Here is a 25,050-nt window from a genome sequence, read left to right as displayed (position 1 = left end):
AACTGAACAATCATATGCTATTCAGTGGTGTCTTTTATTCTGAAATTGCTCTTTGTTGCTTATTCTTTGCACTGCTAGTCTAAAACATCTTAAGGCTGTTATATGGGTGGAAAGTTCTCTACACGTGCCCAAAAAGCTTCAAGAACAAATAAAAATAAAAACCAACAAAACACTCCACCCACAACCTTCCCAGCATACTGGCTTGACAGACTGTACTTTTCGAAAGTTAAATTTAAAAGGTTAAGTACTTTTTGTCACACTCAAGAGAATAAAGATACCTTTCTTACCCAGAAAAGCAAATGAGCCACTGTGTCTTGTCTTGAGAATATACCTCAACATGAACTTGCTCGATTCCTTCTTTGACTTGTGGACATGATTACTACAAAGGGAAAAGCAGAAACTTTGTTAATAGTTAGAATATCTTTTCATTTAGACATTTCCCATTAGTCACTGACATCAAAGGGATATTTTACTATTTATTTCTGAAATGTGTCCATGGAACTGCTTGCTCTTTATATATTTTTAATGCATATTAACATAAACAAAAAGCTTCACAGAGCTTGCTTTTTTTATACATTAACAACATTTGCCAAGTACAGTCACAGGGAGAACTCTGAAATAAAACTTTTGACAACCAAGAGCAAAGCCACAGTATCTGGATCATTGGAGTGTCAGGCACAATGGGCATAATCAAGCCTACAAAATGGTTTCCCCACATTTTGGTCTCAAGTCCAAAACAGTGGTTCTCAACTTGCGGCTGGCAGTGCTGTCAGATCACCACATACTGTCTCTCCTCCTTGTTTCCAGCTGCTACATCACATCAAAAGGCAGCTAAAAATACACACTTTTCTAATATTACTTTTCCAGGTAAGCAACTGCTGTACTCTCCACAAGGATGTTATATGATTGTGAAGCAAGAGCAATATGAACCATGATTCTAAAAATGGGAAAGTGGAATACAAGACAAGTTCTTTATTAAAAGAGTAGGTCAGCACTTCCCTAAAATAATCATCATTGTTTTTCAGAAATCCAAGAGGAGTTGAGGGATTTAATATGCTCACACCACTGTCAGAAATCTAACACTAACAGAATAGAGGAGAATAATTTGCTTCTCCATGCTAGATCCAAGCCTAGGAAAGCAGTAAGTTAGCAGAAAACATTGGGAACTTACATTAAAGCTTTACATACAGAACAGGAAGAAAAATATTGAAATGTGATGTACATGTACTTCAGTGAAAAGCTACAGGGTTGAGCAACCACCAGGTGGATATTGAAAGTTATTATTCCTAGGTAGAAACTCCAGAGCAATGGCAGAAAAGTCCAAGTATTACTAGTTTCCATTCACCTCTGGAGGCACTAAAATTGCTGAAACATTTTTAAAGCACTATTGCTATTTAGATTCCATAAAAGTAACCTTTCCAGAAAGCAACAGTGACAAAGTATTTATACCAGCCGAATATCAAAGCACAAGTACAGTTCTTTTGCAACTGTAACGTTTACTCTCATTTTCTGCATTATGTTCCTAGCAAGCCTACAAACACAAGACAGTCAAACCTATTATAATTGGTTCAGTGCAAGGCCTTAACAGAACAAATGCAAGGTAAAGTTGCTCGAATAAGGACTATCCAACTTTAAACAAAACCTTACTTGAAACATTGGCTTATTCAGCCCTCTGAAGTTCATCTTCATTCCAAATAAAACCAGCAATGCTGTTTTACTGGGCACAGGGGGCAAAGGGGCTGCATGCTAACCACTTTAATTCATGAAAAATACAAAAAACCCACATGGATGTTTATCCTGAAGTGTCATGCTTAATGGTACTCGCTTTATGTACCCCTATTCTTCTCAGTTCAGCTCAGAAACACGAGCAGTCAATGCACCACCTATCACATCACCATTGGCAGCCAGCTGACACGGCCTGTCGGACAAACTGCCAGGTGGCTCCAGGAGGGAGGGGTTTCTTTGAGAACCAGCCTCCCCTAATGGAAAACAGCTCCTTGACTTTGGGCAAACTGTCTCAGTTCAACATCTCAGACCTGTGTTAGAATAAAACTTGAGTCACTGGTAAAGTATTTAAAATTCAGCCTAGTGATTTTAAATTAGTTAAAATCAATGTGCAACAGATGTGTGGTTTCACAGATTTCTTGTGGCAGCACTAAGCTTGACAAAATAAAAATTGTTTCTGAACTGGATCTGAAGCCATCCCAGTTTTACAAAGGAGCACCGCCAGTGGTTATTCTAGCCTAAACAGGAAATCAATTTCATTCCATCAAAATCCACAAAGTGAATTCAACCATTTGTAGATTTTCTAGGAAAAAACACCCAATTATTTTTCTAAGAAAAATAAAAGTTCTACTGATGTTCTTAACACAATCCCTTTTCAACTAAAAACCATTTCTACCTACTTTGAACTGGCATGAATGATCTTAAAAATAAGAGATAATAAGCACTCTACAGGGATTAAAGAAGCAATGAACAGTAGTACCTTAGTGCTATATTCCCATTTGCAGTGAATTTAAAGACATTCAAAGGCATGAAGTTTGCATGAGTGTAGTCTTCAAATATTCTGAGTGCACAAATGCTGAGACAACAAAGAGATTTTTAAGCAATATAATAAAGCTACAGTTCCAACTTGCGTGTAATCCTAAAATACTACATATTAACAGATTACTGTGAAAACTCAGATCACCCTTTCCAGAAATGTCACAAGATCTAGCCAGAGCTTTCTGCCTGTGACTTTGTAGGAACACTATTCAAAGTCAAGGCTATGCTCTGTCTGAAAGATAATACACTCGTTCCACTCTCACAGTTCACCCAACGTAAAAATTACTCAGTATGGGTTATTATATTCAAAGTACTAACTCCTAACAGTGTACCTTCTTCACTGCACAAAGTATGATACCCTACAGAACAGGTTAAAAAAAACAAAACCCTACAAGTTTATTTGTTTTGGTATTTTTGTAAGATGATAGCTTCAAAACACCGAAAGATAACAAGGTCAAAACATTGAAGGAATACAAAACCAGACACTTCTTACAAGTCAAAAACCCAGTAACCTGACAGGAGAAGGAAAAGAGGGGAGGAAGAAAAGTCTGTCTCCCTGCTCCTTGCATGCTGTTTAGTTCAATGTTAGCTGGAGCCTACAGAGGCAAACCAGCTACCACATTCCATGACCCCGGTGCATGCTGCCACGGAGCATGGAGGTACAAGCAAAAGACTGGAGGGAAACGCTGCTTCTATTTGTGTCATTCCTTAGAATGATTTGCTTAGCAGTGACAAGAGACGCTTATTAAAGACATTTGCTTCCATTAAGGGATGGCTGCTGAAGAGGTCACTGTCCTGTCTGCACGCTGCCAAGCGCCCGCTGCAGGCTCCAGCCGGAGGGAGGCACTGAGGGAGCTGCTCCCGTCAGCGCTCCTCAACCTTATTCAGTCAGAGTGGATAAGGCTGGCAACCCCCTGCATCTGAAGCAACCCACTGGAGGAAGGAAGGGCAACACTAAGGATTACCAAGCAATTTCCTCCCTTCCAATGCACATTCCAGAAATAATGAATTACTACAATAATGTAATACTAGAGATAATGTTTCTTAAAAAACAAGGAATTTGTTGGCTCAAGAGGAACCATGCATTTTTCTACACACACAAAAATGTGCTCTCTGCAGACAGCTCAAAGAGCTGATTTAGAGGCCTGGAAGGAAAAGGTGGCTGCTATTTTTTTAACTAAACAAGGTAAAGGGGCCAAGTGTCTCAAGTGCTCATGAAAGCCTTATTAGGATAAAGTACTACTGGTTTTTAACTATCAGGCTTTGATAAATTGAAAGTGCAGTTGCGTAGAAGATGAATACCAAGGTTTGACTCCCCAAACCAAAACTCAAACCTGCCAAAAAAGAGGTAAAGGATACAGAACTACAATTCCAGCAACACACAGATTTGGCCTAAGTCAGCACTGCAACCAAAAGAAATGGCGTCAGCCTCTTCCTGGCCACCTGTGCTGGTGCAGGAGGTGGTCTGTACACCATATGGCTGCTCAGTCAACCAGCTCAAGGAACTGATCCAGACCAAAATGAATTCTCAGAAAAAGTCTCAATCATTTACTCCATCTGGTTTATGACTTCTGTACAAACATCCAAGGTAACACATGGGAGGGGCAGATGAGGAGGGCAGAAGCAGCAGCCAGGGCAAGACTGCTTCCTTCCACAGCAGCACTGCTTAGTTCTGCTGAAGTAATTAAGTTCTTAGATGGCTGCTCTGAAGAGAAATCTCCATTCTCAGCTGTGGGGCTCTGGCTGCAAAGAGAGAGATTAGGACTCTACTTAAGATGCTGCTTTGAATTCTTGCATTGAAAGTTCAGTCACTGAAAACCTTTACTTCAAAAATGAAATGCTGAGTTGGCTTGATGCATTCTGCTAAAACACAAGGAAAGCTGCATTTCAAGGACTTAAGCTGGCGGACTGCCAAGTTAAAGTAAAATAATGCTGTTTTGCCATTGTTCCAACCTGGAGTAAGAAGTAAACTCCTCCCTCTCCTTGGTGCATATTTGCAATGAGCAAAAAGCAGTCTTAGCTTGGACAGCTGATGTTCTGCCAGTTTCCTCCGAAGCAGCTACACATTGGTAACTTCAGTTCAAAAATACTGCTTCAAGACTTTGAACAGTGGGAACATTCTTGTAAGCCCCTTAGCAGGCTTTGGGTTTCCAAAAGGACAATTTTGGATTATGCATGTTCACTCTGGACTGAAAAGTACTGCACAGTTGCTACCCATTTCTTTGCTGTTCAGAAAATCTGAAATCCCTGAAGCAGACAAGCCATCAATAGACAAACAGAAACTTAGGGCACTGAACCCCAACTAGATACAACTTTTTAAAATACTCCTTTCCCTCTACTTACACAAGTCTAGTAGGTAATAACACAGCCATGATGAACAAAGCTAGTAGTTCTAATTATGTAAGGATCACAGCACAAACATGAGTTTCAGATATTAAAACAGAAGTAACAGTCTATAGATTTACCAAGAACTCCACACAGTGGTAGATCTCTATGCTAGAAACTGCAAATTCAAGACAATCACACACATTAATTCCAAGCCAAGAAACCTTCAAATCATTTAGGCAGTATCCTGATGGTGGCCACTCATTGTCACATGTAAATCCACACAAGCAACATTAAATGGAAGCAGTTTCCTTTAAACTACCTCCATAGACCCTTATCAGGAAATTCAATTTCACCTTAACATTCGAAAAAACCAAAGAACAAGCATTAAGTTAGCAAGGTAAAGTATGTGCCATGGAAGAGAACTCTGGGTGACTTAGTGTAGTAATGGTTTCCATACTGTTGTGTTTAACTCTTTTCACACAGAAGCTGCCATTATACTTTTTTAAAATTCACGTGGACAGAAGAAATGTTTCCAGTCAGTGTTCAAGTTAAGTACAGCAGCCCTCTGGATGACCTCTGCAAAAGCCCTAAGTACTCTGAGAAAAGTTATGGAGCTCTCCCCTAGTAGAGAAGAATTTGTTTCTACTTCTAAGAACCTAATGAAGCATACCCTCCTCTACAAGGTTCTAAAATATAAATAGGTCTCAAATTGACACAAATAGTGATCTAATGGTTATTTGTATGCAGTTCTTGGGAGTTCTGAGTTAAGAAAAAGCATACCTTAATAGCTGTGCCTCACTAAAAGCAAAGGAAATTGGAAGCAAAGTTGAAAAGATGAGTCAAATCACATCCCACATCTTTGACTAGCTCAGTAAAAACATCCAATTTAATATATTTTGTAAACAGAGCATTTCATTCAATTGCAAATGGCCTATTTTCCAAACACAGTCCTTCTGTTCTGGGATCAATTTATACTGGTTTAACAGTCCTATTTCTTCTCACTGCATTTTTCAAACCCTCAACAGCCTGTCTAATGCCTCTCCCTCACCACTGTAACCATGCCCCCCCCTCAGCTTACAGGCACCTCCTGTACACAGAGCTTTTCTCATGCACCCAGGCACTTCCCATGTGTCCTTTTAACCTGACCAAGCAAAAGATCTCCCACACACACTAACTACCTGCCACCTCTTATTAACTGATAAAACCAAAGTTGTACTTGTCTTCCTCTAGCAATGTATCCACAGTGGTGGCCACATAGGGAAAAGTAATATTGCCATTCATGCAATTTTCAAGAAAAATAAAATAAAGCAGCCCTTCTTTCAAATTTAAGTGGAATGGACCCAAAAGTTCAAAAGTTTCTGAAACCATAACAACTGAGAAGAGTAACAGCCCAAGCTGGTATCCAGCTACAGCTATGCTGTACAGCAAGTAGAAGGTGGCCTGAGATGGACAGTTCTAATAACAAACTTATGAAGTGACCTTCATAATGACTTAACTCCCAACTCACATTCTTTCATGGCAGGAGCTTGGCAACTAAAATCTATCACTACAGCACCACTGGAAATCTTAGATCAGTTTCTGTATAGAATATACTTTCATAAAATAGAAGCCTATTTGAATAACTGCAGAATGAGACCAGGGGATTTAACCTGCAAAGCATTTGGCAAGCAAGGAGTTAAAATCCTGCCTAAGAGTACCCCACAGCTGCTGTCAGCAGTCAGGCTTGTCAAGAGAAGCTCTGGGCTGTCTTGACAAGACTAATTGGCAGCAAGCACCTGGTTCCCCAGGCTGGGCCTGGGGAAGGTAAAAGAACATAAACCCTGCAAAGAAGAAGGAGAAGCAGCTGGAAGGCTGCCAGTAGGTCTAGCCTGTTTCATGTTTTCACTTTAATCCACAGGCAACTTTATCCTAGACCATACCCAGCTAGAGCTATCAGAAACATTTCTCTGCAACTTCCCAGCTGAAGGAAACCTGTGCTTTGTGGTTCTGTACCTGCAAGTTCTGCCACTGAATACCCACCAAGCCTTGGTGAGCAGGGTCCTGCTGCAGCACAGCCAGCTGCAACATCAACACTAACACTAAATTGCAGTGGAACTGAAATTTTGGTTCTCTAATGCCACAAAAATTCACTTATACTTAACTTCAAAATTATGGACTAATTTGCCAGAAAATCGAAACCAAGACTGTTCTGGATAATCTGGACATTGAACACATAAACCACGTGCAGTGACAACTTATGAACATAGCAAACTACAGAATATCTTTAAAGAAAACAGAAACAAAAAAGGTTTAAAAAAATCCCCAGCATTCTGGAAACTAGCTAGAAGTAGGATGCATGAGGAATTTTACGTGGGATTTCCAGAAAAGTTAAAAGACTTTAAACACATTTTGACCTCTGCTAAGAATCATGTTTTCAGTGAATGTGAAGCTTCCTGAAATTCACATTATTTTTCACATTATTAAAAATCAAGTAAAAAAAAATAAATTAAAAGCATTAGCTTTGCAGGTTCAGTCCCTGAGGTAAGAAGATCTTTCTTAGGAGTAAGGGACAAAAAAAAAATCCCTTTGTTAATTTGTATAATTAACTGAGTTTGTATAATTGAACCAAGTGTCTAGTTAAATATAAACATACACAAAATTTCATATATATAAAATATGTATAACATCAATATACTTCAGATTTTTTTGTGCAAGATAGTGTAAGTATAAACATTAAAAAGTCAGAACTAAATTTCTTCAAAGCAAATTGCTCAGCAAATACATTGACTATGTCTTGGCCAAGTTTCACATTTTAGGCGTTTTAGCTTGCTAGTCAAGAATTCTAACAGTGTAGAGCAGCACAAAGTTTCCATATCTAAAAATCCTGGACATTTGGAAGTGTACTTGTACATAGTCTCCACTGAAAGACACTTCAATCAATAAGCATTAATGCCAAATGATGGTGCTTGGGAGAACAAAAGATTGCAATGGAACCGCTTGATAGTCAAGCCACTGTTAGCAGTAGAACAAGCTCACCCAAAGATGCACAGAGCGTGCCACTGTGCTCCTACCTGGGCACACCATACGGACGATTGCAACATTCCTTTAACTGCTAATAACATTAAACAGCACCAATGCAGTGATCCACTAGCAATATCTTAGAAGAAAAGACCTCAGGGTAATGAGATTATAAGTTACTGTGTTTAGAGTTACTGCTCTAGCAATAACAAAAAAATGTTTCTCTGCCTGACAGCACAGGATGCAGCCCTTTGCAACACCTGCTCTCCATTTGTATTCAAAGACTACTAATGAGTAAATCTAGAGGCTCTCTTGGTCTCCTCTCATGAGCTTCATGACTCAGTGTTTAAAGAAAAAAACCAAACAGAACTAAACAAAAATACCCAACCAAAAAACCCCACCCCAAAACCAAACCAAGACAAACAAACAAACAAAAATCCACCCACACCACACTTCCTTGTGCCATTCAAGGAAGGCCCATGATTCAAAACACAGGATCAAGACGTACCACAAAAGCTTCAAGTAATAGTATCTAACCCTTCACATAGTCAGAAATGTAAGACTATGACTATATGCACAGGATATGCACTACAGCGATTGAACAATCACTGATAAGAAAATCAGGTCTTTCCTCTTAAGAGCATCAATTGCCTCAGTCCATTACAATGGAGGTGCTAACTAGATTATTACACTACAGTCTCATCTTCAGAGAGCTAGACTCCATTGCATAGCAAGATAAAACGTGACAGCAAGATTGTCAATGTGTGGCTACATCTTTCTTCTTGGTTTTACATAAAGCAATCAGTTAAATAAAAACTATTTGGATGAAATGCTTATTCTAGCAAAGAAGCACCTGTACATGTTATGTGAGCCCCCACAGACTGAGAATTTTCTAAGAAAAATATATGTATTTGGTTACCTCCTAAATTCTTCTGAAAATAAAATATATAATTGCATTGTCTTTTGAAATCATCTATCCAATCCAAAAGCTGACTCCAGTTATCACTAAAGGATTGTTGCAGCAAGACCCTAGCCATGAATCACTAACCCAGTGGTTAGCTCATGGGCATTCCTGTTAATCAACATGCAAACATCCCATCTAAAAAGACAATTCACTAACCTGGGATATCACTTGAATACCCACACACCGGCTCATGCAGTATTGGAAAGCTGCTTAGTATCCAAGGGCTCCTCTCTGATCTGGATGAATTTAAGTTACAGGCTGCAGGAACTCCAAGAAGTTGCAGCAAAGGAACAGACCAGAAAAGTGAATCTTTACAACACCATTGCCAGCTGCATGAGACTGACAAAACCAGTGTTTTGCCCTAGGAAAGCAGAGACTCAGCTGAATGGCTTACCCTGCTTGAGCAGGGAGGTTGGACCAGATCATCACTGCAGACCTTTCCTTCTAACCTTACCCATTCTGGGATTCTGTAACAGCTTAAGAGGCTGCATTTCATGCAGGAAGAGTCTGCAGCACCACAGAAAATTGAGCAAACCTAAATCAGTGATTACTGAGTGATAAACTTGTCAGAGGGCAGCCATTGAAGAGTACAGTTCTTTCTAGGTTGTTTCTCATCAACAGAATTCAGCCATAGAAAGGGCACCCTAAGGGTGATAATCCATGATTAATTAATCTATCACTGTTTTGCTTCTATTAAAAGGGATATTCTTGCTTTTCCATGCCTTTGCATCAGTTCCAACATTCATCTGACCTCCACTTTCACCATAAGCTAATTGATGGAAGCACCAGACAGACAAACAGCACTTCAGTGAGGAAAAAGAAGCCAGAAGAGACAAGTGATAGCATAAAGGGAGGAGAATCTCCAATCTTATGCAGGGAGGAAGGGAAAAGAACTATGTCTACCAATAGCAGTGAGCTGTTAACACTGGGTTACCCATTTCTGGGTTACCCCTTAATGTTAACCCAGATTCTCCTTATAACCTGAAAAATGGTTTTTGAAATGAAAAATTAAATCAAAGTCTTAATTGTAAAGCAAAACCTACAATTTAGCTTCAAGACTAACACTCATCTAGAAAAACACCGTACTCTTCAGAAGATCAGGAACTGTAACACTTAACAGGGAAAACTATTAATATAGAAATATAAGAAATATTCATCTTTATTTTTTCAAAAAGATGGTTCAACTGCTTCTTGAAAGACCAGACATTTTCTGGTATTTTTTATAAAGCACAGGAATATTTAAGGAGCACAGGAACAACCTGTTCAATAAATGAGTTCAGGAAGTTGTGATCTTTAAGTATCCTCCATGATTTGATTCTTGATGTTAAAAATAAAAAAAAAATGTCATTAAGAGACACAGCAGTTTCCACATCTAGCTACTGTCACGCAGCGGCCAGAAATTCCTGAAGAAAAACAAGCATGGTGATCACAAGAATGAGAATTCCAAATTCTAGATTCAAAAATAGATGAAAACTAAGAAATTTTCTTAAAGTACTCATGATCAGTCACAGCTTGAGCACCCTTCAAATCATTATTTAAAGTTGAAGGGTCCAAATAACTAAAACCAGTTGTGCAAGTTCAGAGACCTCAACCTCTTCTGCTATAGATTGGCAGGAGTCTGCCACTTAGATAGGGAGAGGGAGGGAGGGAGAACCCCAGAACACTGCCTAATGTTTGACTGTACACAAGGCTACAAAATTCTGATTGTACTGGCACCGGTGGCACACAGACATACCAAATTAACTTGCAGGTAACTTAAAATCTGTCATGATTTGAAGAAAATGATTTATCTTTGTAAGAGTTCTGATAAGCAGCCAGACTGGAACGTTCTTTCAGCAAAATCTGTTTGCTCCTATACTGAATGAACATGGAAAAGAAGCATCCAATCCAGCAGGTACCAACTTCCCCAGAAGTTCACACTGCCACAGTGGGCTCTGCTGCTGGTTCAGAGAGAGCACAGCAATGCAACTCGGGGAAAGTTCTCTCATGCAGCTGCAAGTGTTGACACATTTTGCTACAGGGGAAAGGCATTTTAAAAAAGAAACTTTCAGCTGTACTGTATCAACAGGCAAGGCCATCTTTCTTAAAGTTTAGATTAGCCACCTTAAAAACAGCAAAGAAAGTCAGTCTACTTGGTTCCCCTAAGTCTTCTCCCAATAGGAGGGGCATGCTTCTGAAAATATTTTTTTTCTTTTTCCCTTTTTAAAAATAATTTATTTACTACTATCACCTAATGCTTCCCATCATCAGACACATTCTATTGCTTTTTGTAGCTTTCTGGTTTGGTCAGGATTTCATAGCTACCTAAAATAGTTCTTCAAAGTCTAAGCTGTTGTAGGAAAAATGTCAAAAAAAAGTTACATTTTGGCCATCTTTAAAAAGTCACCTCCTCATTTTATAAATTCAGGAAGTGCAGCCTTTGTGTGGAGTATCTTCTGCTATCCTTACAAAAGCTCAGACAAACTTGGTCCAGTTTGGAACTCCTTAAGAAAAATACCTTTAGTTCATTGGCCCAGTAGTCTTTTGAGATTTGATCTGTGAAGGTCTCTGAAGAATCACATTGAGCTTTTTTTGGCTGTCACAGCACTCAGTCCTGACCAAATGCACTCCCCCTGCTTGAGGGAAGTGACTGAGCACCTCCCTACAATGCAGTTACACGGGAGTGTGCTGGGTGACATCCTTGTGATGCTCAGAAGGAACACAGGTATTCAGATACAGGAGAAGCCAAGCTTCAGCCCAGCATGGATACCTCAGCTTCTCTGGAGTCTCAACACAGTCAAAGTCACAGTCATAATTCGGGTGTTGGCAGGAGCCTGGAGACACTGCAGAGCCCATGGGACAGGAAAGAAGGAGGAACAAGTGCATGACTCTGGAGCTGACACACGTCAGGGCTGTCTCAGAGATTTCCCAGCTGCATTTGTGCCATAGGACCCCCTTCAATCCCCTCATTAACTTGGGACAATTCTCGCTCCCATGCTCTGCACAGCTTATTGCAGCCCAGAATGTACTTGAAAGAAAAATCCTGCTGAGCATACAGAATGCACACAGTCTCCAGGGTACCCCACAAAAACCAAACCAAAACAAAAAAACTGCCATGTCTAGATCAGAAATTTTCAAGAAGAGAATTGGGTCAATTTTAATGTAAAATTAAAACAATACTGCTCAGCCAGAGGCTGCCCACTGACACATTTCATTTGTAGGTGCACTACAATATTTCAAAGTAGAGACTGACATTAAAAAGTGGCACAATTATTCTAGTTCTGTTTCTGAAAACAGATGAAGAATTTTGGCAAAAAGCTTTAAACAAAATTAAACTCAAGATGAAGTCCTAACGTATTTCAGTCCAGGAGATTAGAGATCAGGAAAGTTATAAATGATTGAATATACCATCTCTAAATATTTTCCAACACTTCCTATTATCTCTAGAAGAAACAGATGAAGGAAGAACACCAAGGGGAACAATGACTTGTGTGAACTCCCATTTTCACTTAAGCAGCAATGCTCTTTGTTACAGAGGTTCACAGCTGCATAACAAAATAGGATGCTTTGTCAATGATACAAAATCAAACCATCAAATTGTCCATTCTGACTTTGCAAACTGCTGGGTGAACAGCTAGACACCCTCAGAGTTATTTGTGTGATGACCAGTGTCAGGTTCAATGAAATGGCAGCACAGGATGGAGCCAGCAGACACAAATAAAACATAATACTATCTTCCGTCCTAAAAATTCAAATTGCTTGTTTACTCACTGAGATCAGGTAACACTAACACTCTATGCCATCATGTTTTCTCCAGAAAAAATCTGAAGGTAAATCAGAGTGACCTTTGCAAGCTTCAGAGACAGATTCATCTAGAAGACTTCACTGCCTTGATCTCATACAATGGTGTACTCCATCCTAAGAGAGCGAACAAGAAAGTGAAGCAACATGGGCATATACAAAAACAATATTCTCTTGAGTGAATACTGAAAATAGACAACTTTTAGGCCTACAGTAAGCAAGAGCTAAAGTCCTTAAGACAAGACAAGCTCCTCAAAGAGTGTGAAGAGGGGAAAAACCCACCTCAACTGTAAGAAAATACAACCAGGAGAGGTTTTCTTCACTCTTCTGATTCTCTTACAAGCAGTCCTGGACATTCCATTTGAATTCAAATCATGTATAAATAAAACCAGGAACAGCCACAGCCATTAACTCTTTACATCCACTTACTGTTGTTCAACTCCCACTACGGGCAATTTTAAGCTATTTGAAGTGTCATGATGTGAGCACTACATGCACCCAGCCTAAAACTGAAATATCTTTGAACACAGCTACACTTGGTACAAAGTTGCCTTTGTACCATTACTGGCTTTTTGTTGTTGGGGCTTTTTTTAAAGCTTGCTTGTTCTGTAAAATAGAATATTTCAGTTGAGAGGGACCTACAGTAATCACCTGGTCCAACTGCCTGACCAATTCTGGGCTGACCAAGTGAAAGAACATTTTAAGGGCAATGTCCAAACACCCCTGAAACCCTGATGGGCTTGGGGCATTGACCACCTCCCTAGGGTGCCTGTTCCAGTGTTTGAAGAAATGCTTCCCAATGTTCAGTGTGAACCTGCCCTGGAGCAGCTTTGACTCATTCCCACACATCCCATCTCTGGATCCCAGGAAGAGAAGCTCAGCACCTCCCTCTCCACTTCCCTTCCCCAGGGAGCTGTGGAGAGCAATGAGGTCATGCTCAGCCTCCTTTTCTCCAAACCAGACAAGCCCAAAGCCCTTGGCTGTTCCTCACAGGACACTGCTTCCAGGCCTTGCACCAGCTTTGTTACCCGCCTCTGGATGCAAGGACTTGCCATATTCCCACAACAGATTTCCAGGGTCGTATGTCTTTTCTACCCAACGAGAAGGGAGAAAGATGCAAAAGCAGAAATAATTCTTTTACCAGGCTGGCACTGTGTTACAGCCCAGGGATTGCACACGAGTTTGGCACCACAGCACCTGTGGTTGTGCCACTGCCAACTTCAGCTCGGCAGGGATGACACAGAATTCCACTTCCTTCACTTCATGATACATTCCATGGCTGCTGCTCCTCACCAAGGAGACTCAAGTCTGCCTTCTTTCTGTCTACTCCCACACAACAAGCAGTTGTATTTATATATAAATACACAGTTTACCCCTGTCTATTTGACTCCTGCCCACACAGGACAGGTACGTTTGTGCAAAGCCTTTTGAGTAGCAACTTCTACACATATTTATTTGGGCCCTAGCCTCAGCTTCTGCATAGAGGCATCACTTCCCTTTAGAGCTAAATACACAGTTCAAGTCCAAAATTAGTAAAAAGACAAAATACACATGCAAAGCTAAATGAGTAGGAAACAAAGATTAGGAGTACTGGACTCAGCTATGCAGACCCACCTAATGAGATTCTGTAGTAGAGAGTTACCTTTATACATTGACACTCTTTTCCAGATTTGGCTTTCATTACTGTCCCAAATCAAACATCAGAATATTTTCATACGTAGCTGTTTCTGTAACACCACAATTCCTACATACAAATCACAAGGGTTTCTAACAGCAAAGACCAAGACTGTTTTTCCACGCTAACAACAAACTCCTCTATGTTTGCAAAATGCTTCCCTTTGGATCATTCCTTATAGCGATACTATGATGTTTTTGTAAAAGAAAAGTGCATCCTGGGCATTAGGAAAACTTACAGTGATTAATGAAACCGCAGAACTAAACATCCTTCAGAAGAGAGGCATCAGCTGAGTACTCTCAGATGCCACTGAATGACTAAAGTACGTCATCCTGCTGCCTCAGAGCACCACTGTTGCTTCTTCAGCCCCTCCAGATGCTGAAGGAAGGCACATAAACAAGCAAGGCAGAAGAGGAGCTCTGTTAGGTATGTCATCCGTGATGTCAGCATATCCTTAAGTCAACAACCGCTAACTTACTGTCCTCTCTGAATTTAGAACAACTTGAAGAAAGACAGGGTACCGTGCTTTAGAGATGACGACCTTACTGTTGACAGGAAGCCTGGCAGCAGTAGGTTTTAAAAATATCTCAACATCAATTTGCTTGTAAAACATGCAAAGAGTGAAAACTCAAAAACTTGCAGATAATTGCTATCCATTTTATAGGTAAGCTGTACTTCAGTAACTTTCTCAATTAAATCAGTTTTATACTTCTTTGGGCAACAGCTCACACTACATCTACAAATTACCTAGGTAACAGAGTTTTGAAAACCTTACTAGCACCTACTCCTGTATTTGCCTTTGGCAGGAGAAAGTTTTTGACTCAATTTTTACATTCAATTAATCCACAGTCACATTCTTCATAAAAAGACTTCTGGAAAAACTCAACTTGCTGGAAACAGTAACTATAATTACTGACCCTCTTCAAGTCAGCCAAAATTAAATTGCAAAGTAGATTTTCTGGCATTCGAGCTATAACTTAATAGTACAAAGAAACACAAGTCTATGAGTAAAAGAAGAAACCAAGCCCAGCATTTGTGAGAACCCAGAAAATGAGATACAAGGGGTGAGTTTACAGGGAAAAACTGAGAATGGACCTTGAATATTCTCCTTCTAGATTTGTACTGCATAACAAAAAGGGCAGAACTTCTGCTCTGCTCATCTTTGCAGTCTCAAACTTCTGTCAAAAAAGCATTATTATTAAAAAATCATATTATAAAAAAATGACTTTATAAAATTTCATAGTAAAGAACAAATCACAAACTGTAACTGCATTGTATTTTATCTCCTTACATAACATTATTCTCTTTTCTCTACAGCTTTCAGGTTTATTTTACTCACTGCTCTCTGCAATCATGAAAAGTAAAAGTAAACCCAAAAATCGTAGTGTATCTATTTCTCAGGAAAACAGAAAACACCACTTCAGGTGTCCCGTTAGGAAACTCGAGTGAAATTGCACACGCCACTGCCAATGAAACTGTCGAATCAAGATTCTTTTCACTTATTATAGGCTTTAAAGCAAGTACAAGGATCAAACGTTCCTCAACTATGCACAGATATACTATTAGTATGCCACATTAACTTGACTAGCATTGAGACAATTTGGTTATCATGGTGCAAAATTGATGAACATTTCATATTTAACTAATGCATAAAAAATATAGAATTCATGGCTATGTAGACATTCTGCAGTTTTTGCTTCTACTGAATCATTTGCATAACTGAAAAAAAAAGAAGTGGTTTCATAATGTGATAATTTTTGAGCCTATAAACAAGAACTTCTAGGACTAAAACCAAAATAATTTCTATCTTAAAAGCCATTTACAAAATAAGCTGAAGATTTACTGCTATCTATTGTCATCTATGATACTCCAGGAGAGTATTTTCTACCATATAAACTCTATTGCTGAAAAACAGCTGTAAAGTTCCTATAGAGCACACCAGCAACAAGGATTTCCATAAATACTTAAATATAGGTACTGTTAAAGAGACAACCAATGGCACATTGCTAGTTTTTTCCATTCTTAAAATTCTGATCAAAATTAGTTGTGAAAAAAGTTAAACATGAGTCACCAAAAAATAAAACTGTGATCATCAGATGGGGGGAAGGGACAAAACCAAACAACACTCAAAGCCAGGACATTTCAAACTTTCAGGCTTCTTAAGAGCTAGTCCCTAGAAACCAGCCTCTGGTCTGAAAGCAAGAGTAAGTTCAATCAACAAAAAGTCAGTTTTTCCTGAATTATACAGAACTATAGAATACAATGTTTTTCCAAAACCTGTGCCATACTGAATCTAAGTCCAAATCTTGATCTAAGATACAAGATGCCTACTATTATTTCAGACACCAGTTACTCCACTGGTCTGGACCTTAAGGCATCAAATCTGTTCACAACTGTTGGACAAATATCAAAATAGAAAATTTGTTCAGCACAGTGGTCATCAGCCACCCACATAAGCAACTCTGAGCTATGGATGAGTGCAATTACTTGATAGTTTTGAATGCTAGTCACAATCATTCTGACAAAACCACAAATTCCTTCAACAGACACTTCACTCCTAAAGGAGTTTGAGAGAAGAAAACCATCTTGTATGCACATGGGGACTAACAATTCTACCAACAAAAATGCTAAATCTTCTAACAAATGCTGCAGACCCCAAGGAATTTGAGTAAACCGTATCATCTGCACGTGGGAACTGATACTGGGCAACACAGACTCTTGAGGCAAAACAGCTTTCTCATGTCCCACAGCACAACTATTTTAGTATTATAAAAATTAAAATTTCTGACTGATTCCCAGATTTTATCTTTTTAGTTCCATTAAAGGGAAACAGGAGATCATCAGGTCAATCTGAAAGAGTCTGTGTGTTGACTAAAATAAATGTTACCAGAAAACAATTCAATAAAAATACCTCTATAATACAGACTACTATGGAGATTAACTGAACTTGGAAATAATTTGAGACATGAAAGAACCACAGAAGACCTAAGAGAATTTATTTTGGAATTGTCATACTGGAAGACTAATTGCTAAGTTATCTTTCTCATAAAGAACAAGAAATTAATTTTCTTTCTCGAGTAGATTAAGTGAATAGGGGTTAAAAAAAAAAAATCAGTATTTCTACAACTTTACCAGTGCACATTATGCTAAGTGTCAAGTATAAAGCCAGATTTTCTGAAAAAGACCATTTCAAACATTCTCAAGTAAAGAGAACTAAGTTATGGAAAGAAACCAACAATTACAATGTCATAATCCAGATGGGACAGAATTTGTTAATTGCCAAACCAGGCTACATGCTAATCATGTCAGCAAATACTAACAGGCAGACGACACGCTCTGAAATACAGTAATGGGATGTAACATAAGAATAGCCCTGACCATCCCAGGGTACACCTAATAAAAAACCTGTCTGGCCAATACATGCTTCTCAGCAGAGAATACAAGAACAGGTGAACTATTTTTTCACACAGTCCTAATATCTTCTCCCAGAGTCAGTCCTGTGCAGTTCAGCATTTTTAAACCCAGAAGTAGTACTTTTGCATTCTCCATGCATATCCTACTATACAATCACTAATTTCAATCTCCTAATTTAAATCTAAATTATGACAGATAATCGGTTCTACATCTGTAAGAACCAGAGCTCCTATTGTCAAAGTTCTTGCTTTCATAAATAAGTTGTCCAGATCTTAAGAACAATAAATACGAGGAATTTCTTTGGTGGATAAACCACACACATTTTTTTAAGATAAAGCTGGTTGATCCTGAAATTTTAAATTTGATTTATATTCCAATCTCCCATCATTGTGACAATCTGCATTAAGGTCTCAATGTACTATGAACAAATAAAATTAAAGCAAAAATCAAAGATCAGGTTTGTTGCCAAAGTTTTCACTCGTGTTAAATGTCCAAATGAGTTAAACTGCTGGCAAGAACCTGCCAAAATACCCAGTGAGATCCTGGCAGCAGAAACTTTGCTCACTGGATTCAAGAGACTTTTCTTTCATTAAGAGTGTGGCTGGATGAGACAGTCTTAAGAGAGAATAGGTCACTGCAGTCTGAAGGGACAACATAACACCATCACCCCTCTGTACCACCACGTCCTGTCACACACCCCAGAGCTGGTCTCCCTTAACCCACTACCAACTAACCCAGAGGTAAAAAGAAATTAGAACAGTGTGGATTAAATGAACCAGCTGAATAAAAATGGAGAAACTGTGTCAGAGAACCTGGGGACTCAAAGTGTGTAATAATACAAATGCAATTTAAGACAGGTCAAACAGGAGCTTTATTAGCTATGATCACAGTGAGAGAACACTGACAGCATCTTTCCTGGTTCTCTGCCAAGCAGATTGCAGAGACCTAAACCACACACTGTTTCAGAAAAAGGCAAGGAAAAGCAATCATATCAATGTTAACAAAGCCAGGTACCCTCCCCTGGGAGGGATGGACTCCTTAAGTCTGGTACTAGACAGCCACAATTCTAATGAGAACTCAGCCAGTAAATAACATGACAATTTGGAGATGGCTCTTGGAGCCTACAGGGATGCCTGGTATTATCCTGTCTGAGATGCAAACAATAAGAAACAATAAGTTGGCTAGCTTTTGGTTGAAAGGAATGTTCTTTGAGTGAAGATAACCCCGTAGCCAGACCTCTCAATCTTAACGGTTAATAATTTTACCACCACAACTCTTTGACAGCTTAAAAATACATTGTTACCTTCCTCTTCCAAGCCACAAGACCAACAAATGAGAAATCATATCTACCAAGTCAAAAACACTGCCAGACGCAACTTAATAGAAATTTTAACTTTTTGAGCAAATTTTAAGTTAAAAAAAAATGATAAAATTGATGAGTTTGTGTACTAGTGAAATGATTAAAGTATCTCCTTCACAGATGCCAAACATAAAAGTTCCCCAAAACTAAAGTGTAGTAATAGGTACTTTTTCCACAAGTAAATCAGTCCTGCACACATCTTACTGCAAAACCAAACACCCAAGGTACAGAGGCAAAGTACATAGTTTGATATAAAAATCACATGTACCTAAGCAGATGAAATTCTAAGCATCAGAAGTTAAGAGACATCTTGGACATGGAAGTTTCCTGCTCAAGCTGCTTTCAAGAAATGGGGTCTACTCCATTAAACATGTTCATCCTCAGCTAGGCAAGTTCCATGAAGAAAATTAAGTCAAACCGGCATAAGCAACCACTACAAGCTAAATTTTTGTTACTAGAGGCCAAAAAGTCTGAGAGATTATCTTGATCGGTTTTTATCACAGGCTTGATCAAGCCTAAGTCATTCAACTGAAGTCCTTGGGACTCTACTAGCCTAATGAAATATTAGGTAGTAAGTGCCAGACATTTTTTATCCCAGAATTACAATTCTTAATCCTGATTGACATTTGAGTCTTGAGCAATGGGGCCCAAGATATTTCATTTGGGAGCCAGGCTGACTGTTGAATTACTATTAGAATTCATTCTGCTGAGGAGGAACAACAATGTTATCAGACTTAGTATTGCAGAAAAACTATTTTTGATTGCTCCTACTCCAATTTTTAAGCAATATTGCAAATTTCACCTCTGTAAATGTGCTCCAGTCAGAAATCACTGAAGCACTTATAAAGACTGTAAAAGTTCCTGCCTCTAACAAACTGGTGCTCACCACAGGTATTGCAGGATGTATTGCAATACAATAGCATTTTAAGGAATGCTCAAATGCTGCATGCACCTTCAACAGCAGTGAAAATATTTGTTGTGAAAACCTTGGGTTTACACAGAGTAATTATGTACTGCACTGAAATTGCACTTATTCTTCTGCAACAAAAAGAAAACCAAATTCCTGACCTCTTTGATTCTTCAACAACTGTAAAGATTCAAATTTTCACAAGAAAGGAGTACTGGTTTAAATACTTGAGTTGATAATGCAGTATGTAATCAAGTAGTCTCCAGCTAGCCCTGGACACACCGAATACGGCTACATAAAGAAAATACTTCAGAGTCCTCAAGAAGTATTACTTATCTGGGCCAGCCTCCATCTCCCCCTCCTTCTTATCCCAATCTTTCAAAGATAGGCTTTAAATGTTTTGCAGCTGTCCAACATTAAGGCTGAAGAATTCAACAACCACAGCACTGTAAAAACACAGGGTGAAAAGCAACTACATTTAGGACCCGTTACAGAGCCAGAAGAGGTTCCTGAATGCAAGCTTCTTCAGCAAAATCTGGATAAGGTCCCAAGAGCAGATAAACCTGTAAAATTATTCTTTCTTCCTTCCAGATAATTCTTCAAGTGAGTTCCTACCATATAAACTAGTGCAGACTATGCATAACTGCATTGAGTTTTAGCCAACCTCTCTCACAGCCAAAAATATCAACCACCACCACTGCACACATTTTCTTACTGAGATTTTCAGAAGGTCTGCATAATCTTGTAACTACAAAGTTAGTGAGCCATTTCATATTTCCTGAAACTAAACTGCACATTAGATGATTCACCAATTAGTGTATTCATGAAGCTTTAAGAACCAATCAAAATTTGATTTTTGTTGAAAAATTTAACAGAAATGTCCAGCTGTATGCATGGAGAGAGCATGTGGGCTCTTCTCCTTTATTTAACTTAACTAACAGCTACGTTAGCTGGTGAAAAATATTCAGTGTGTCAAAGTTAATTTATCAAGCTGACAAAGTATAAGGGCTCCAGAAGGTATAGCATACATTTGCTAAATTTTAAATACAACATTTTCACTAGATATAGCTCAAAGATTAAAATAAGCTGTCCAACAACCTAACCACACAAATACATATCACTCCAGGGCATTTCTTATTTAATGGAGCAATTGCATGCTTGTTTCAAACTAATGCATAGGTCAACATATCAGAGAAGCTGATCATCCTTCAGACCTCAAACCCCATAAATCACAAGGTGTTTTTTTAAACCAGGTGGATATCTTTGGAAGACAGAGGGCTTGCCAGTACAGTGCAGGCCATGACCAGATGGAGGTGAGGCATTGCATGTTGCTCAACACAACCAAACCCTGTGCCTCCCTGAAGCCTCTGGGCACAAATACCACAAGGTAAAACTAAGTGCTAATTTCCCCCCAAAGTTAAAAGTACAAAGCACAGCTCTTGGAGAAACAAGGCAAGGAGATCAGCCCAAAGTAGACAGTTATTCAAGAATTACTTAACTAGGCAACCTATTCCAACACTTTGGAATAAAAATCAGTATTTTAGGTATTTATGATGGAGCCTTTACATGAGAAGTTCTTTCATCTATGAAGTCAGGAATGTACGATTTAGTAAACAAAAAGTTATCCCATTTAAATTTTACATTTGTTTTTACTATTTGCAACAGTAAATAAAATATCACCACTTTAACTAATTTTAAGAATAGATAAAATTGCTTGTATGGAAGTTACACGGAATAATCTGAATCCATGAAGTATCCATCAAAAATTGAGGTATTTTGCAGGAAGCTATCACAGTACAAGGTGCTTTGCAAGTATCAACAAAAACCAGCACTATTGTTTGATCAAACTAAAATCCATCTCTAAACATAATGAATGAGCCCCCAAAATGCATGTTATACCATCTTGGGTTATAAGTCCATCACAGAAACATCTAATTTGAAGAACAGTCAGTCATCTCTCTAGAACCTTGTTAAAGAGTGACAGGTTTCACATGTTTCAAAGAAGATTAAAAAAAAAAACAAAACCAAAACCACTCTTTTTGCTAGAACACAGTTGATTTCTAATCCCTTCCATTTGCTCCCTCTTTCTTAGATGTACCTGCCATCCTAAAAAGAGCAATAGAAGAGAAATTCTAGATATTCCCCCAAGGACTAACCCAGCCATTTTTCCAATGCTCTCATACTCATGAAGTCATGTCAAGCTAATGCTACCCAACTGTCTGAATTCACTGCCTGACTTGTATTGCTAAAGCAATTCTGAAAAGCAGAGGAGAAGCAGGACATTTAGACCAACTGGAAAATCAGAACAGATTTCATCAGCTCAGTCCACCAGGTCACAAAATTGGTTTGTTTTCTCTCTTTCTGTAGTTTGCTTTGGATTAAATAATTCGCCCGAGAAGTACAGCTAAATCACTCTGCCATACTTAGTCATCTACAAAAATGTAAGGAACTGAATCTGTTCTGACAGAAACTCTATTGCTAAGGCTATCACTTCGATGAGGTCCATTTGAGTATCTTGGTTTACAGACTGACAACTGAATGAAGTAGGAGGTTGCTAACTTGGAAACGTGCCTCCTTTCCAATGTCTCACTGCAGCAAACTCATCAGCTGGGGATATTCAAGGTAACAGGGGTTATGCTCAGGCTGAGAGCTGCATGAAATCTTCACTGGAAAGCCTTTAATGGCACAAACTTGCATGACACAAGATCTTGAGTTGTATGGATCACACCTCAAGATTTCTCTGGATGTAACATTCCCAAACCATACTGGAATTAGCTCCAGTGAAAAAGCATCTTGGGTTTGTGTGGTATGGCCAGGGATCGCACCTCACACAATGGGATATGGCACCGTATGATGAACAGCATAAAATGTATCGCTTACAATCAGAAACAGTGCAGAACACTTCAACAAGCTTTACAGGAGACGGGAAAAAAACGAGGGAAACATTCTGTACGTATTCAGGGAATGGAAACAGACTATTGTACATGCTGGGTTCGTAAGACCACATCACCAGATGATACACAACCCTGATGAAATAAATATTCAGAGACAGAAATGTATTCCATGGGATTAAGCTACCGTGATTCAGTGCAAGTACTGAAGTACAAAGTTAACAATAACAGCAGAAATAACTCGATTTACTGCTCCTACAATTCCAAGAAACCATTCACAACTTCGAGTCGGATGCTTATAAAGACCACTTGCAAACTTTTATGAGCGCTCACGAGGGAAGACGGCCTGGTGCTTAACGCACCCCTCTGCAGAAGGGGTTAACAAGGGGCTGGGCGCCCTGAGGGCTCTTCAGTGGTAATTCTGCCAGGGTGCCTTCCCTACGGACAAACCGAGCGTGCAAACGCGGGCACAGGAGACCGCCGACCACCCCGCTGCTCCTGCCCAGCGCCACGATCACCCGGCTGCCGACACCGGGCACCCCCGTCCGGCCGGGGCAGATCCGACCCCCCGCACCCGGGGCTCCGCTGCGAACCCCCAGCACCGAACGGAACCGCCCCCCCACACCGCTCCCCGCCTCCCCCGCCCCAGGCGCCCTTCTCCCGGTCGCGGCTATAGCCGAGTCCTCGCCGTCCCTTCCCCCGGCTCCCTGGGGCCGGGACAGCGCGGCAGCTCCCGCCTCCCGCCCGCACGGAGCCGCGGCCTCGGCGGGCAGCGGCGGGGCCGCGGCCGCCTGTGGCCGCCGGGGGGCGAGCGGCGCAGGCGGGTCCCGCCCGCTCACCGCGCCCGCGCCCCGACCGGAGGCAGCACCTACCGCTGCGCCGTCCCGGCGGGGGCAGCGGCGCCTCAGCGCCGTCCCGGCGGGGGCAGCGCCCGCAGCATCCCCGGCCCGGGCCCGCCGCCGGTGCCGCTCCCGGAGCGACCGGACCGAGCCCCCTCCCTCCCTCCGCCCGATGTAAAATAGTTCCCCGGGCCCCGGAGCGGAGACACCGGGAGCGACACCTCGGCGGCCAATGAGAGCCGGCCTGGCCCCCCGCGGCGCCAATGGGAGCGGCGGGCTGGCGGGGGCGGGGCGTCGCCCAGCCAACCGGGCCGCGGCGCTGGCGCTGACCCGCTAGGCTGTCTCCGGTGGCCTCCATTGACCACCATCTTGGAGTCGGGCGCCATGCCCGCGCCGGGAATGGGCTCGCCGGCCGGCCGCCATCTTGGGTGCGGGCGGAGTCACGTGCGGGGGCGGGCGGCGGGGAAGGCGCGGCCGAGGGAGCCCCCGCCCCGCCGGGAGCCGGAATTCCCCGTGACAGCGGCGTCAGAGCCGGAACGGCGGGAGCTGCCTTCTCCCAGGACAGCCCCCAGGCGGCCGCATGCTGCGCAGGCGGGGACCGCCCCGGTACTGCGCCGGCAGGAGGCAGGCGGCTCCTTGCACGCTGAAGGGGGCAGCAAAAGCGTACGCGTGGAGACCCTTGGAGACGCGTCGGAATTTTTGGGAGTAATACTCCATTCGAAACAGTTTCCTCTCCCTTCCTCTGTATGATGGGGAGAAGTCCATGGCTTGGCCTAAGTGCGGCTGAAGTGTAATCCGATGGCGTCGGGCAGAGGAGTCGCTGGCTGCTGCACCGGCGCAAAGAGACAGCTGTTAGTCCAAGTGACAGGACGCACCCACTGGGACAGAGGGCGGACACTTAGTGAGAAAAGATGCGCAGATGCCAGGCCCGGAGGGAAGGGCCCGGGGGTGTACTGGAGGGCAGCAGCCCGCAGAGAATGAATGGCAGGAGCCGGCTCTCTTTGACATCTTCCTCAGAGCCTTTTGAGGAGCAGACGGAGTGTGTGCTCGACAAGCTTGCAGGTGGTGCTGAAGCGGGAACAGTGAGTGCCGAAGGACAGAGCTGCCATTTAAATGGATCTAGACGGGTTGGGGGAGTGACCTGACAGGACATTTGTAAAACTCAGCAAGGACAAATACAAGGAAATTTGACAAGTCCAGCGCTTGGGCAGGAACAGACCTCTGCAAGAGTACAGGTGGGGACTGATGGAGCAGGTTTGCAGGACAGGATGTGGGGTCTCAGTGGACATGAGCCAGCAGTGCATCCTGGCAGCAAAGGCAGCCAAGAGCATCCCAGGTCATACCACTGGAA

The 25,050-nt window shown here is 41.2% G+C and overlaps 1 protein-coding gene across 2 annotated transcripts in view; it reads right to left on the bottom strand.

Annotated features, from left to right (window-relative positions):
* SOCS5 (suppressor of cytokine signaling 5) overlaps positions 1-24,119 on the bottom strand; it is a 34,793-nt gene extending 10,674 nt beyond the window's left edge. Inside the window, exons 1-2 of one of the 2 annotated variants that reach the window (XM_063390824.1) lie at positions 24,030-24,119; positions 288-379 (exon numbers count right to left, since the gene is read on the bottom strand). The gene's annotated coding sequence lies outside the window, so the exon portion shown is untranslated. Of the gene's footprint in view, positions 1-287; positions 380-23,732; positions 23,915-24,029 lie in introns of those variants that run through there. The other variant, XM_063390823.1, reaches the window with a different exon arrangement.
* Between the last annotated feature and the right edge of the window lie 931 nt (positions 24,120-25,050).

This window comes from Prinia subflava, chromosome 2 (assembly GCF_021018805.1).
Source record: "Prinia subflava isolate CZ2003 ecotype Zambia chromosome 2, Cam_Psub_1.2, whole genome shotgun sequence".
In the NCBI taxonomy this organism is placed as follows: domain Eukaryota; kingdom Metazoa; phylum Chordata; class Aves; order Passeriformes; family Cisticolidae; genus Prinia; species Prinia subflava.
Note: the sequence above shows the minus strand (reverse complement) of the source record. Positions and strands in the feature narration are given on the sequence as shown.